General features: G+C 41.2%; 1 protein-coding gene across 7 annotated transcripts in view; it reads left to right on the top strand.

Moving 5' to 3' along the window:
• Window positions 1-10,243: 10,243 nt before the first annotated feature.
• The window catches only part of ntng1a (netrin g1a), a 105,310-nt gene continuing 99,722 nt past the window's right edge, over window positions 10,244-15,831 (top strand). For 2 of the 7 annotated variants that reach the window (XM_067578077.1, XM_067578076.1), the window contains exon 1: window positions 10,244-11,052. The gene's annotated coding sequence lies outside the window, so the exon portion shown is untranslated. The remainder of the gene's footprint in view (window positions 11,053-15,831) is intronic. The other 5 variants (XM_067578079.1, XM_067578078.1, XM_067578081.1 and 2 more) reach the window with 3 other exon arrangements.

The raw sequence follows: 15,831 nt of genomic DNA, 5'->3' as shown, positions 1-15,831 counted from the left end.
AGCCTGAATAATGAGTAGAAATGAGTTATGTGCATCCAATCAACTACTGTGAATCAACAGACGGCTGATTGAATACATATGCTGTTGACAGCCTCTCCACTGGGAGCTAAAACAAAATAATTGGTAGTTGCTGTCATAAAAAAATAAAAAGATTACTAATGGCTTGCAGTTATCCAAACACTATCAAAGATTCATGGAACAATCTGAAGAGTAAATCTGACTTTAAACTGTCTTTACTGGTTTTCTTGAACCTCACTTTCTCTTAATGTAGAAGATTTAACTCTGTTAATTAATTAGAAACTCCAAATCCTACATCTGAGTATTATGGTGAGTTTATGAGAGATATTAGCTCTGTATTGAAACATAAAGCATTACAGAGTCTAAGCAAAGACCTAACACCAAAACACAAGACACTCTTGAAATTTGTTACAAAGACTGATTTACTTAGCAAATTAGACAAATTAGATGATGATTCTTAGTCGTTAGTAGCTAGACAAAATGTAAAATGAGCAGCTGCAAAGAAAATACAGTGACGCTATCAAGCTCCTGATGCATGTGATCAGTATACAGTAGGAGGACATATACAGAAAGCAACGTCGAGAAAAAAGTAGTCATCATCCATGAAGTCACAGCACATTGATAAAAACACTTTCTATGGCGAGCTTCAGCTATAGTGCCCAGGAAGAACCATATGGAGCCAACAAACTTGAAGTTTAGCTGCTCTTTATATTCCTAACAGCCATCACCTGGATCTTTTGGGGTTATTCTATTTTATTTTTTTTTTTGGAAAGTACTTTTGATGGTTAAATTCAGATGTTAAAAACTGTGTGTTGTGATGTCTAACACTCTCTAGAAGGTCATATTTCTAATTGTGGGTGTGTGTAAGATCACAGCATTTGAGTTAAATTTGCTTAAAAGAGTTGTGGATAGGAAAATAAATGTTTTCACACAGACAATTAAAAATTATACAATATTAGAATATACATGTGATTGTTAAACAGCGTTCAGTGTCTTTGCTATAGAAATAATCACAGCAGTATTGTTTCGCACCAGAGATCAGTCAGTCAGTCAGACCGACTTAAAACCCTGCTTGTGACCACATCTGAAATTAAATTCTACCCTTGCAGTTGCCCTAATGTGCACACACAGTAGCTGAATATCATCTCAGCTTTTGCAGGTACCTAGAAAAAAAAAAAAAGCCCTGCAGTCAGAACAAAGGAAGGTGTCCAGAGAATGGAAATGTCAGATGCAGCGCAGGCAGCTACTGTCAAGCCCAGAATCACACTCATGCATGCGTGGCCACTCTTGGCTGCTAAATGCTAAACTAATTGTGATCCCTTCCTGCCTGAAATGATTTGGAAACCTTTAGAAACAAGTGTTAAAACTTGAAATGGGATTATTTGTCTTGTATTGCACAGCAATTTAGGAGCCAATCAATAGACAATGTGCTTAATCTATCTTATTTCGAGAGTCATTGTTCAATGGCCGATGAATAAGTGGGAACAGAGAGACAGAACAACCAGAACCCTGAACTGCAGTCGCAACAAAAGCAGGTGTCTTTAGAAATGTTTCAACTTTTTGACAGTAGCGGTGATGATTTGCAGGTGGAAATAAAGTGTAATGTGATCAAGTATAATAAATTATGTTGTGCTGATCTTAAAATATTTCAAATTCAGCACCTCTAAAAACTCTCCAGTATGTATCAGACAGTAGGATTGACAGACCAGACAGTCTAGATGTCAGGTTTCTATGACTCTGTACTAGACTAAGGCAGTGTGTGTGCAGAATGCATACAATGAAAGCATTAAAACTCATGAATTTTTCAACATTTTTTGGTGTCTCCATTTTAAAATGGATTAAATTGAGATTTGTCACTGCTTTACACAAATGATCCTATTACACAAGCTTCACAAAATTCTGCATAAAGTTTTGCAAATGTATACAAAATATGATACAAAAATATTTAATCAATCAACTGCCCTAATAACAGCTTAGAATGATTTTTTTCTCTATTCTTACAGTATACAGTATGCTTTAACCGCTATACCATAATGCATTTGTCAGCATAGCAATTTGGGATTTTCTCCCATTTTCCCACTTAGATTCAGTCAAGCTAATTTAAGTTGGGCAGAAAACATCTGCTACAAATGATTCCACAAATCTTCCTGTGAAATTGAAGTCTGTGTTTCAGTCGGTTCCACTCAAAGGCCTTCACATCCTTGTTTTGTAGCTCTTCTGATGTAGATTTGGCCTGCATTCAATGTTTTCTTCAACTTCACAGTTTACCTTGTTCCTGCTCTAAAAGCCATCACACATTATGATACGATATCACCAATTATGCTTCAGTCTTGCACTATGCATAAAGTTCAGTTTTGTTGTCAGTTTCAGATCCGTGACCTTCTTGACCTCCTCTTTGACCGAGGCCTTTCTTGACCAGTATGGACAGATAATCTGCTCTACAGAGAGTCATATGAGTCACAAACCCCAAACCCCTTAATGCTCAGTGGTAGAAAGTAACTAAGTACATTTACTAAAATTTACAATATTTAAATACTTGTAGTTTACTTGAGTATTTCCATTTTATGCTAATTTATGCTTCCATGCTCAGAAAATACAACACATTGTTGAAGATGAAACCAGTGGTTTCCAACATTTTTGGCTTTTGACATCTTATAAAAAGCAGTGTGTAGTCGGGTCACGTTTCAGATGTCTATGAGCTGCTAACAGCTCCACCAAATAGTGATTTTTTCCCTCTAAACTTCTCACATGGTTTCATTTCAATAAATGTTCAAATGATCCAATATTTCACCAAAAATCAAAGATTAGAGAAAAAGTGAAAACAGATTCATGTATCAGAACTTTGTTTTTTCTTCTTTCCTCTCCCATTAATCATCTCACAACCCCTCAGATTTATCTGGTGACCCTTTGAAGGGGCCCAACCCCTAGGTTGGGAACCACTGGACTAAACTCATTAACTCTATATAAAATAGTTCAAACTAGCTCCACCATAATCTAATAATGTCATATATAATAATATATCAGTCAGAGCAGAAATTAGTACTTTTACTTTAATACTTTAGGATTTTTCATGCAGGACTTTTACTTGTAATGGAGTATTTTTACATTGCTTTGCTGGTACTTTTACTTAATTGAAGGATCTGAATACTTCTTCCACCACTGTTAATAATGAAGATTACTGAGCTGAACAACTACTTACTGACTCTTCCTCAGATCTGTGTCTTCTCACTATTCTGCTGTTGGACTTAATAGTAGCTTCTGCTCTGACAAGAAGTGACTCATTATGTGTTCATTTGTGCAGAAAACTGTTCAATTTGAACTTGAGTACTATTGAGTATTGAATTTTTTTTATTTTGAACTCACCACAAAATGTAGTGAACACTGAATAGAACAATTTCTGGAGCATCACAGACTGTTATTAAATAATATTTATAGTCATCATATCAGGAAAAGGAAAAAAACAAACAAACATTTAGCTGATTTAGAGTATTGGTAATGAGGTGTTGCAAGATTTCATTGATCAGAAATTATTTCAAGCAGCGCTGTAGCTACCACTGAGGTCATGTTCTCAATATTTTGAGTTTTTTGTTGGGTTTTGATACTGTGTCTAACTTTTAATTTTGAAGAAATTTAGAATAATGACCAGTGACTAAATTGACTCTTTCTGAAATGTTTCCTTGGCCCCAGCATTTCAGATCTTTGTTTTGTGTGTGTGTTTGGCTGCTTTCTCTGATTCCATGTGTATATTTTTTGTAGCAATTAGATTTAAAAATTAGATCTATGTTTACTTTTTTTTTTTTTTTTTACAAAATTTGTCCAGGATCTATCAAATCATGTAACAATAAGCCTACACAGTGGATGAAGAAAATCATTTTTCTAAACAAATCGGGCAGAAAAGAAAACCTCTTTTAAAGCCACAGGCAGGACTGATGAGTATTTCTAAAATCCTGGATACAGTCCTGGTTCAACAAACCTCAAGTCAACTCATGTGGTTTTTATGTGACAGAGGTGATATGGGTTTGTCCTTGTATTGTCCACCTTCAGGAGAGATGGGAACACAGTGTTCAGCTCCTCACATCTGTGTTGACAACAGTCTGAGCTCGTTTTACAAGAATCCCATTGTTCAGAAAATTAGGAAAACATTTTGTTTGATGTCAATCCTGACAGCAGTCTGTTGAAAAGTAACAGCACTGATGTCACTGTAACATAAAGTTGTAACACAGCCTGACTTATCAGGGAAAAAAAACTAAATTTGGCTTTTTACTATATTACAAACATGCTAACTATACTGCATGAAAAGTGATGGATCTCTGAGTATTTCACCTCCACATTCAACACCTCATTGTCAGCTTGATGGAATCTAATAGTGCCCTGTGTGACAAAAACTATGAATTATGTATTCTGAAACTACAGTAGGGAAAAAAAATGTAAATCTCCATAATGTCATTTGGTTTAATTTGTCAGTAGTGTTGGAGGCCTATTTATTCCTGCAGTCATTTGTTTCTGTTGATGTGTTATAATGACCTGATTAACATGGATATCCAAACTCTCTATGGGTCATATGAATCCTAAACTTCAACCATCACATAAAAGTCGAGTGAAAATCATTGAATGCGTTTCTACTGAGCTCATTTTCGATCGCTGCTGAAACCTGACTGGACTCTGGTGGCGCGGTATCTAATCATGGCCGCCCATTCATCCTCATATGCTAATGACACCGTGAATAAGCCAATAGGATTCAATTCCCACAGTCAGTTACAGTAACCAATATTTCTGTCAGCACATCCTGAGAGGACAAATTGGGAACATGGTATTGACAAAAGCTAATTTGGTGGACCGACCCCTTGAGTGGTGGACTTCATTTCTCTGGAGCCCAGCAGACGAGACCATTTGTCATCATTATCGTTAGCAACAGGAACTGACCTATGTGCCTACTGCCCCAAAATAACTGTCCCACTGTATATCCCTATATTTGCTCTCAACAATAATAAAACACTACATTTATTTAAATGAGAAACAGTATTTATTCTAGCCCTGAGCTGCAAATCTCAGCCAAGAAAGCCACTTCCTATCAGAAATGCATCCAGCTGAATGCACTGAGGCATGACTTCATGGATGGACACACACCGTACAACGAAGACAGATCTGGACTGTGCCTGTTAAGAAAGTAAATCCCAAATCACTCGCAGGGGCACGTAAATCTGAACGGGATGGCCCCGATTCACAATCAGTCCGAGGCAGACGGCTCTCACCCTGTGAGCAAAGTACAAATCCATCAAACCCTCCCCCTCCCCACTAATCCTTTTCCAATCATGCACTTTTTGGATTATGCTTCTATGTAATTCTTCTCAGGTATTGTTTTATAACTTAATATGATATTTCAATTTAGGGGAGTTGGGTTATGGGTTTAGGACACCGTGCAGGATTGGATAAGCAGTGGAGGTCTGCAGGCAGCAGATTGGAGCTGAGGGTTAGTGCCAGGCTGAAAGAACCGTGATAAACCTTTGACGCAAAGTCCAAATGGAGCAGGTGCATAAAGGTGGTGAGACTGACCCGATTCACTCCTCCGAAGACATCCCGTATTGCAATGTGAGAACTGTATTTGTCCTGACTCTCACCAAGTGTCTCCCCCGCAAAGAGAAGTTAGGATGCTTTGCGTAGTCAGACAGCTCGGAAGTAAAGACAGCAACTCTGAAGCTGCCATCTTCATTCACCTTGTCTGTATCATGCAAGCAAGGAAATCAAAAGTTCACAAAGTCAAAGTTACAGAGAAGTGATTGCACAGAAAAACACATCTCTTTCATTTCTCTGCTCAGCTCTAAGATGCCGCTTTGCAGGTTTCACCTTGTCCAAAAAATGTGAACTCACTAAATCTGCACAAGACTGGAGGAAAAACACATTTTCTCTTTTCTGAAATGCTGTTTTTGCGACTTAAACATTAATACTTTTGCACATTTTCTTTTACCCATCACCATTACTACATATGAAAGGTTTCTTCCAGTTGACGGTCAGAAGTCACTACTGTCTGTTCTGCAGATTTACCTGAACTTCCATTTGTCTCTTGCAGTCCTGTGCGCTCTCAGGTTTAGGTTGATGACACAGCTGTATTTTACCACATAAAAGTGTATCGAGCACAAGCTTAAACACAATCTCTTCATGAATAACCTGCCCCCTCCTCTTCTCCTTCCAACCCCCCTCAACTAACAAACACACTCCTCCGGATGAAGGCAACATTACCCTCCATTGAACAGGCGTAAAAAATCCAATACCTCTGTGCCTGGCGTCCGCCAGACAGGGATGTGCAAAAACAGCTTTACCCATCAATTTTCTAATGACCATCATGAGATATGACAAGAAGAGAAAAAAAGAGGAAACTTAACAACGCTCATGGGTGGAGGTGAGATATCGGAACATGGGGCCACGTGATTACTGGTCTCTCAAGTAAAGAGCCATCTATTGAAATGGGATAGATCTGAAGACACATGGTCTTGCGTGCATGTATGTAACCCAAACACCTTTCATTCTCCCCCCTCGCTGACCTCTAACACTTCTTCTCTCACATAGACGACCTAACATGTTAATATACATGCGCAATATCTTGCCGTTTAAGTATTTTAGCCTTTTAATGGTGTCTTCCTTTATTTACAGAGTCACAGTGTGAGCACCCAGCCTGCTCGAGCTTAGTGTTAGGCCTTGGGAGAAAAGACGGAAAAGAGCTTAACAGTGTGCAGATGAGCTTCAGAAATGTATTGTGAGTGAACATATTATACAGTGTCATTGTATTGAGTCAATAAGTGGGAATTAAATGTGCTCTTTGGTAGCTTTCCAATATGCACTCCTCTTTCTTGTCGCTGAGTGAATTAGAAAAAGACTTTCATGTCAGGCAAGTTGCCCTTGGGCTCGGAGAAGGGAGGGAAACAGAGAGACAGCTGCATGGAGAGCTGTCACCACTGTATCCTTCTCTTCCACCCTGTCACAATTAAAGATGAATTAACTCAGATCTGAACTGTCTCATGAGCCAAAATTACCACCTTAGTGTACTTTATATCTGTTGGATTTGATCGGCTTTAGTAATCGATATCAGTGATTCAACTCAGCTCGGCTTGTTGTTGAGATTTCCAGCTTTGGAAACTTTCTGGTTCATACGCTGCTTTGAACACTTTCAACTGTTGAAAAATTGGGAAAAGTAAGCAAGTGGTATCATATTAGCTACACTGCATGTTTCTCTTCAGTTTCTCCACTCATTTGATTGCTTAAACCTCCTTTTTGTGGTAATGTTTTGTCCATTAGAGGCTACTGCACATTGTGCCAGAGATCTGTCAATATTCCAGTTTCTTTGTCACTTAAAATGTGCCATGTAGTTTGAAAATTGGTTTATCATTGTCAAATAAATTGCCCTAGCTTTGAATAATGACTGTAAACAACAAGGTGAGTGGCAGCCTCTGTATCTGGAAGCAGTTGCTCAAAATTAAGACCACATTTACCCTCATTGCTTTTTGTCTCTGGGAAGCGGTTTTTACATCATTAGCAAGTGATTTTTTCCCATCAGTCCCTCCTGAGAGCTTTATATTTCTTGCTGTTTTTGTGCAATAAAGCTTTATGCCACTAAGCAGTCCAACAGATCCCCCTCAAATTCCTGCTTCTTATGCTGCTACTGTCGCCTGGATTTGCATGTGATCTCATATTTGTCACAAAAAAAATGTGTCAGGTTTGAATATAACTGAAAACTCCCTCTTTAGTGCAAAAATGTCTACGATGAATAGAATAATGACTCCAGTTAAAGATGTTTCTGTTCATGTTTGCACTCAGCTGCTTCTCATTGGCTTCAGCAAAGAAATAAACTTCAGGTGAAAGTCAGTTGTCAAAGCCTCACCGCCTCATTGTGTCTGAGAGCAGTGAGCCTGGTCGCTCTCAGGCTCTTTTTTACAGGAGCCACTTGGAATCTTGTGTTTCTTACCAGCATCACCGCTTCATTTTAACGAACTTTTTTAAACATTGCATGTACGTGGCTTGCAGGACTCTGGAGGATTTTTATCCTATCGTCGCCACTTGTGTGCCCGGCTCTAAGTGACGTTGCGCCGGTACCAGGAGCTCTCCTCCATTCACCGGGAGCGGCCGAGACAAGCGGGTCGCTTCACGGCGAGTTTCCCGTTCCTGCGCCGCGTTAAGATGTCCCGATTTAAAGCGGATTTATTTGGCTGCAACAGGCTACATGGCTGGCTGTCCTCGACGGTATGAAGCACTGAAAACCAAGGTGAGAGGCTCAGACAGCCGATTTCTTTTGATTTCACTAATCTCCAACTGGATGCTGGGGCGCGTAAACTTTTGAAGCTTCGCCACGACGCGCGCCGAGTGGGTGGCCAAATTGTGCGTCGTGATTAGAGAAAGTAAGCCGACTATTTTGAGGACAGATGCTATTTTTTCGGTTATGTTTTGTCAGCTTTCATTCAATACCTAACCTTTCCCACGCGTGGAAATGTACTAATCAACACAAGCGACACGTTTGGTGGGAAAAACAAAAAGCTGTCAGGTGTTAATGCTGTAGCGAGTCTATAGACACTGTAAAGCACAAAGACATGTTTTGTTTCTTTGAGCAAACTGCATAATTATTACAATTTTGTGCAAAATTCACCTGGATGTGAGACTAAAAAGGAAACATGGACGCGCTGTGCGCGCACAGAACCAAGGCGGTTTGGACACTGTTTTTTTTCCAAATCCAAGTCTGTTGAATTAAATCAGTAATGCTCTGCGGATAATCATTGACCCGACACGTTTAATTCCTTGTCATTTGTAGCCTAAATAATGTGGCATACAGTGTGCGACCTAATTTGCATGCTTGATTCTCCTTTTATCTTCATCTCATATTTTAAAACCAACCCCTCTGTGCTAAAAAGAAGAGCATGGCGCATCTTTCCTCTTTCTTATCCTTCAACGTTACAAGCAGCATCACAGGTCAGAGTGATCAGGGCCTCTCGGGGTCTATAGGCTGCATACAGACTGTAAACATCGACAGATTCAGCTGTTTAGAGACGCTTGTCAACCTGCTGCGAGTTAAACCTGTGCGCCAAGTGTCATGACCCGACTCCTTCTAACACCCTCCTCTGTCACTCCTCTCACTCCTTGTGGTAATCAGTTATGATGTGAGAAGACGGTGCATATTCAAAGCTTGGACAAATTTGCTCTTTGCTTTTAGCAGTTTTATTGTAGGGTAGATATGAAGCAAAGATTATCAGAATGTGTCGCTTGTCATAACATCATTAGTTGATCCAGTCTCTCCTGAGAAAAACACGCCAGTTTATAACAGCAGATCTGTGAGTCTTTGTGTCAAATTATAATAAATGCGTAGCTTAACACCCCCACTCCTCATGTGTTTTTATTTATTTATTTATTGCCTTATTAACCGAGGTCAATTGAACGCTTATTTTTTTTTAGAATGGCACTTCCACCTACGCCTTCGCACTGGAGTGACCCTCTTCTCCTATCATAATCATTTTATTCACACAGAAACGGAAAACTCTCATAATCAGGAGATGCACACCCTCCTTAATTTATATCTTTTTGGAGTTAAGTTAAACAACTTGGAAGATGAAAGGACGCTAAATCTACACAGGTACTCTGCTTTTTTTTAATTCACATAATCGAGTCAAATCGCGTTTTTGGAAGAATTACGCACCATTCTGACCTGTGACAGATATTTCAGATTTTACATTTCTTTTATAAGCTACATATAGTGATGAGCACTCAGCTGAATTAAGCACAATGTGGCTTTTAAACCTGCTCAGAAAGGGTTGGGCTTTTGAGGAGACAGAAACAAAAATGCAGTAACACTTTTCATCAAATATCAAGGATTTTTGTTCACACTGTGGCTCGGATGGCCAGTAATAATATCCAACTGCGAGTCAGCTGGGAGCTTTTCCTCCAAATATTTTACCCGGATGCAATAATTCCTTTGGGACTGTATTAACGCGCGCATTTGTTAGATAATTTAACGCGATGAGGCGACTGGAGAACTCCACCAAAAGGGGTTCAACTACAGGCAATCCTCCTCCCTCCTGACTTACTAACGGGTCCCGAAAGAGGATGGTGCGTGTGTGTGTGCGTGCGTGCGTGTGAGTGTGTGAATGTGTGTGGGTGGGGAGGGGTTGACTGCGAGGTGGAGAAGGGCTGGAGGGGTGGGGAGAGAAACCATAGGTGTGCGTGGGGTGGGGGGGAGGAGGGGGGTGAAACAAGCTGAGTGTGCGTCTCATCTAATAGAGCCTGGGAGCGCATTATCTTCCCCGTCATCTCCGTCTGGGCCGTCGGTGCTGCGCCGCGCAGGGGGAAACGGCCAGGAGAAGACGCGTTGATGCGAGCGAATATTCTCAGCAGCCGAGTCTAATCATGTCCCTGTTGAGTGGCTGAAACCTATTCATAGTCAGGGAGAAGAAGAGAGTGGAAGGAAGAGAGAGTGAAGACGAGATCCGCGCAGAGATCCGCACGCTGGAGTCAAGCGTCTTTTGGAAATGAAGGAATTATAAAGAGGACAGAAAGAGGAAGGACGCACGCCAGGTCAAAGTTTCTTTTGCAGTGGTGGGGGTTTTTCTTTTCTGCGGACATCACAGTGCCTCAGATTGACGCCGTGATGGAATGACACTTGGAGAGAGGATGATGGACACTTTGGCACCGGAGCTCCTGCTCAGAAATCCTTCCGTTTACATCATGCGCGGTGCTGACAGAGCCCTCAGGACGGTGATCAGTCATTTGTTTTGAAGTGGCAGGAAAATCCTCCTCTTGATCGTTCCCCCCCCCCCCCCCCCCCCTCCCCACCACCACCTCCAACCCCCCCCCCCACCCCCAGGTCGCCAAATAGAGTGAGAGATGGTGCGCGCAGCGATTCCTCTGAGACTGACGTGCGTACTCATCACATTAAGGAGCGCAGTTTAAAGAGCTTCATTCTTCATTCATGTTCATTCTGCTGCCTGAACTTGTTGAACGGCGATAAAGAGCAAGGGGACAGGACAGGGAGGACTGTTATAGGAGGGGCATTCAAGAAATGTAAGTTTTCCATTTGCTTGTAAAGTTTACTTTTGTTGTGTTGAAGCGTATATCGTGCGTTAGAGGTAGCTGGTTATCAGTGTTGGAAGTTACTTGGCTCTGGCCTGGTTGCATTTCTCCTCTATGATGAACAGTAAAGGAGGGGGCAGAGTGTTGTGGGTATTTTCATCGTTCATCTCCCTTCTAAACCGTATATGCAACTTTTTAAAACTTTCTGGAGCACAAATAAATACGTATTAACTTATTATATTTTATTTTATCAAGGAGGCGACTTTAAAAGCGTCCAAAAGTTAGCTCCATTTCTTCATATTTAGAGGCGCCCCCTTGTGGAACTTATTACCTAATCGTTGCCTATCTATCACACATAATTACATTTGTGTCATGCTGCAGCCAACTGGCCTACCCTCCATACGTCATTGTATGAGCAACCTATTACAGTTAGACTTGTTTTTGTGCGTGGTCTCAATATTGGTTCACTCTTTACACATGCGTCAGGTTTTTAATTCATTCAAACGTGCTTGTTTTAAATGTATGATGCAACCTTTTTGCTTAAGTTAGACCCAATATGATTGTCTGTGGCTGTGCTGTTTGGTTAGTGGTTTTATTTAAATGTGATCTCCTCAGCCCACATGGTTTTACCTCGGCCTTGTGTTGGATAACACATTTATTCTTTAGCCACAATTTATTCACATTTATTCATAATTATTCTTTTAAGGATGTGCTCATATCCATTATCATGAAACAAAATGATTGCTCCTGGGTGAAGGGTGAAGGCCAGTAGTAAATGGATGAACAAACATCCATTACAGCTGCGTGTTTAGAGGACTACCTACACCTGCTGGATTACTGATCATATTAGATTTTAAATTGCAACTCCTACTTACAGTCAATACTATTTTTAATGGGATATTCTCTATTACTAATTGTGACTGGGGTCTGTTTTCATTTATTTTACTCATTCTATGAAATAATAGCAGGTAGTGAGTCATCCTCTGTGTGGTTGTTAGCAGCTGTCGCTTTAAACCATGTGGCTATTCTGGCTTTTTCACAGTATTTCCAGTTTGTAGAGAGAGAGAGAGAGAGAGAGAGCTACCTGGGTGAGCACATTCTTTAGAGCTAAAGTGGACATTTTGAGTATCCAGACATGTCACTGTGGTTGCAGAATAATGTGCTAGCAGCCTTTTAGGAAAAGTGTCTTTAATAATGCATAAGGTGTTCCCGTGTCGCAAAGAGAAGCATGCTTGGTGGCGAGGAGAGGCAGAGAGAGAGAGAGAGAGAGAGAAAGAGGGAGGAACGGAGGGAGGGTGGTGGAGGCGAGATCTTGTCTCACTGTCTCAGTGGGTACCCCGTGTGCTGCTGCTGTATATGTAGCGCTGGAGTAACTGACGCCCGAGGGTGTTCAGCTCGACTTAGGGCAGCATCACCACAGTCACCCTGTCAAAAGTGCTGCTCTCGCACACACACACACACACAGTGCGTGTGGCAGCTTCAGCAGCTCAGGGGATGGGGGTTGGGGGAGTTGTATGGAGTTGGAAGAGACAGAGGGAGAAATAGGGTGTGATAAGAGTATTGTGGCAGATGCAGCTGGTGGAGGCAAGAGAAGCACGTCTTCAGCAGTCAGGCACTTGCTCGCCTTCAGAGGCCTCAGACCCCTCTGGCTCCAGTTGTTGCTGGATTTGAGGAGAGGATGTAGCCACGTCCTTGTTAAAGGAATGATGATCTCAGCAGGGTTCAGATACCCTGTTCAGTGATTCTTCTCTATTTTTCTTTTTCATTTTTCAATTTCTCATCAAGGTGGAAAAGCCTCTCAAACATAAGATACCGAAGCTCTAAACTAATGAAATTCTTTCAGGGTGTTATAGCTCAAATTTTAATACATGCAGGTTTCACAAACAGGTAATAAATGATCATATCAGAGGTGGAAAACAAGCCGAGCTGACTTTTGGCAACCTGAAACTGGCAAACTATAGTCGAGCAGAGCCTCAGCTTTGATTCCCTCTAAATCTGCTCACCCATCCCCTACACAGTCACTTAACCAGCTGTCAGCACTCCACCCATTTGCTACCTGTCGTCATTATTAAAAGATCATAAGCCTGCCGATTGAAGGCGGCGACATTTTAAGAAGTGGAAAAGAGCACTAAGTGACGGGCTGACTCGAAGGCAAGCCCTGGGGATGCATTATAGGCGTGCTCACTGTTCCACAGGAAGGCTGGCTGTCATGTTTGCGGGGCCATGCTCCACTCTCCGTATGTTTATTCATGAGGACAGCGGCCCTATTGGCAGGTTGTTAACAGGCAAGATTAGGGATTCTGGAAAGGCAGGCAGAGAAATCTGGTGAGTGGAGGCAGGAGGCTTTTTTTTTTTTTTTCTGAAGCTGGGCCAGCTTCTATCTTTATTTATCTTTCATCTGTTTCTGACTGTCTGCCCTCCTGTCTTTCTGCCCTTCTCTCTCCTGCGCTCTTGCTTCTCTTTTAGTAAGGGGCTGGTGGGGAATATGAAACAGGTTGAGGCAGAAAAGATGAAAGCAGGTAGAGACAGGACAGAAGCAGGGTCAGAAATTGCCCTTGAAAGTGCATAAAATGCGTGAAATTAAAAATGAAAGGGGAGAAAATAGCCCTGATATGAGCGGTAACCTTGTAATTATTCCACGTTATTCTGTACTGAGCACATCCTTTAGAGTTTAAGTGAACGTTTAAAAAAATTTTGTGACATTTTTAATTTGTGGAGTTGTTAAATAGTCAGGCAGGTGTTTAAGTACTGCCCCCTGTGGGCCACTGGGGATGAGTCAGGGCATGTTATGACCTGACAATTTTTTTCTGCTGTGTCCTGGGTGAGAAAAATTGGGCCTTTTTGATCAGTGAACAACTAAGAATGGTGTCTGGAGCAGCTTAAAAGTGTTGGCACCTCACAGCCAGCAGCAGGACAAAATGCTGAACTCACACAAACCACCGGCCAGCAAAACATAAAACGATCAATATGATCAAAAAATGAAAAGTGGAAGGATGGGAGATGAAGTTGTTGGGGACAGACGGGGGGGAAATACAGTGGATCAAAACAGCAGATGGAGTGTTTGTTTGCCAATTTGAAATGTAAAGGTATTATTTTGAACCAGTCCAAATTAAAGTGAGAAAGAAGAGCTGGAAAAATAAGAGGACACAGATGAAGGACATGTTTGTTCATTTATATATCTGATCATATGCATGATTTATACAAGTAACTCCCACCAGCAGTAAAGAGCTGCTCTGGGGACACGCGTGTAACATTTCCCTCATGATTTTGAGAAACACTCAGTCATGCTCGAGCGGCCTCGGGGATGAAATGGAAGCGGACACCAGGGGCTGTTTCTCCAACCCGGAGACAGGCAAGCGGTCGAGTGCATGGGTGGCTGTTTGGGTGGATGGAGTGACCTCGCCAGCTAAGCAAACCTTCTCTTGGGTCGCCCGGGTCTCGTGAAAGATTCATGTGTTTAAATATAAAATCCAGCTTGCCGTGTGCAGCGCCGGAAAGGTGGGACCCACCATCTTCTGTGCACACCTCACAGACTGATCTACTCTAGGAGGTATACTACAGTAATATTGTTCGATGTAGGTTTTCAAAGGCCTGTATCTACATTGTTGACTTGAAGCTGGCAGTAGCTATTTTGTTGCTTTTTTAAGGTAGTATTCATTAGATCAGAACATACATTTTGGTTCATTTTTAAATGAAAATCATTTTCATGCAAAGAAATTTGCAAGTTTTCAGGATTTCATCAATATATTCTTTTTAGGGTGGAAAAGACAGAATTTAGAGCAGCAGCCTCCAGTGTACATAAACTGAGAATGGACTTTTCACATCTTGGATAGTTAAATATTTGAAATATAAAATATCAGCAATTTTATAGATTCTGGATTTGTCAGTTAGGGAGACGGAGATGTAAGTGTAAGAACTGTTAACTAGGTAATTGAACTGTTTGCTGCCTTAAAATGTGTCCTGAGTGGATCTTTAAGGTTATTTCACTTGTTTCTGCTGGTTTAACTCCCTCATACACAGGTGAATAACATTTTAGTTTACTCAACTTCACTTTGGTAAATATCTTTTAAAAAGTAGTTGAAACATCTTGAATTGTTCATGTTAAAATCTTTTATATCTTAATTTTTCATATCTATTTCATATATTTTAAATTGTACTTAGTAAAACAGTAAACATAATGTCATTGTGACTAAGCAAGCTAATGTACATTATAAGCATATCTTTTCTCAGTAGACCAGGGGAAAAAACATTTCTCCAAATTTAACACAGAATAGTTTTTGTGCAGTCATGGCTCCCTAACACCTAGCGACCTGCGACTGTTACTGTAAGTGTTTATTGCTCTGTGCCTACGATGCAATAAATATTCTTGTACATGGAAGACTTTGAGACTTCCTGCGAGCGGCTCCTCTGATGTCCTCAGACCTTGATCGATGGTTGGAGGAAGCAACCTGCCCTAAAATAAACCCTTTTCTCACTTAAAATGCACATCCACACTTCTTCCATCTGCTCTCTTCTCTCTCTCTCACCTTGCCTCCTTGGGGCAACGGAGGGTTATAAGCAGGGAGTAATGAGAGGAAGGAGCCGCGGTGTCCAGGATGGTAGAGTGATAATGACCCAGCTTTTGTGATATCTATTGCTTGTTATCGAAGCCCTCGCCAGTGCTTGTTGTCTCATTACCCATGACTTGAACCTCTCTTTATCCAGAGGTTGCGTATGTCGCACGCACATACACACACACACACACACACACACACACACACTCTTACACAC

This window comes from Thunnus thynnus, chromosome 21 (assembly GCF_963924715.1).
Source record: "Thunnus thynnus chromosome 21, fThuThy2.1, whole genome shotgun sequence".
In the NCBI taxonomy this organism is placed as follows: domain Eukaryota; kingdom Metazoa; phylum Chordata; class Actinopteri; order Scombriformes; family Scombridae; genus Thunnus; species Thunnus thynnus.
Note: the sequence above shows the minus strand (reverse complement) of the source record. Positions and strands in the feature narration are given on the sequence as shown.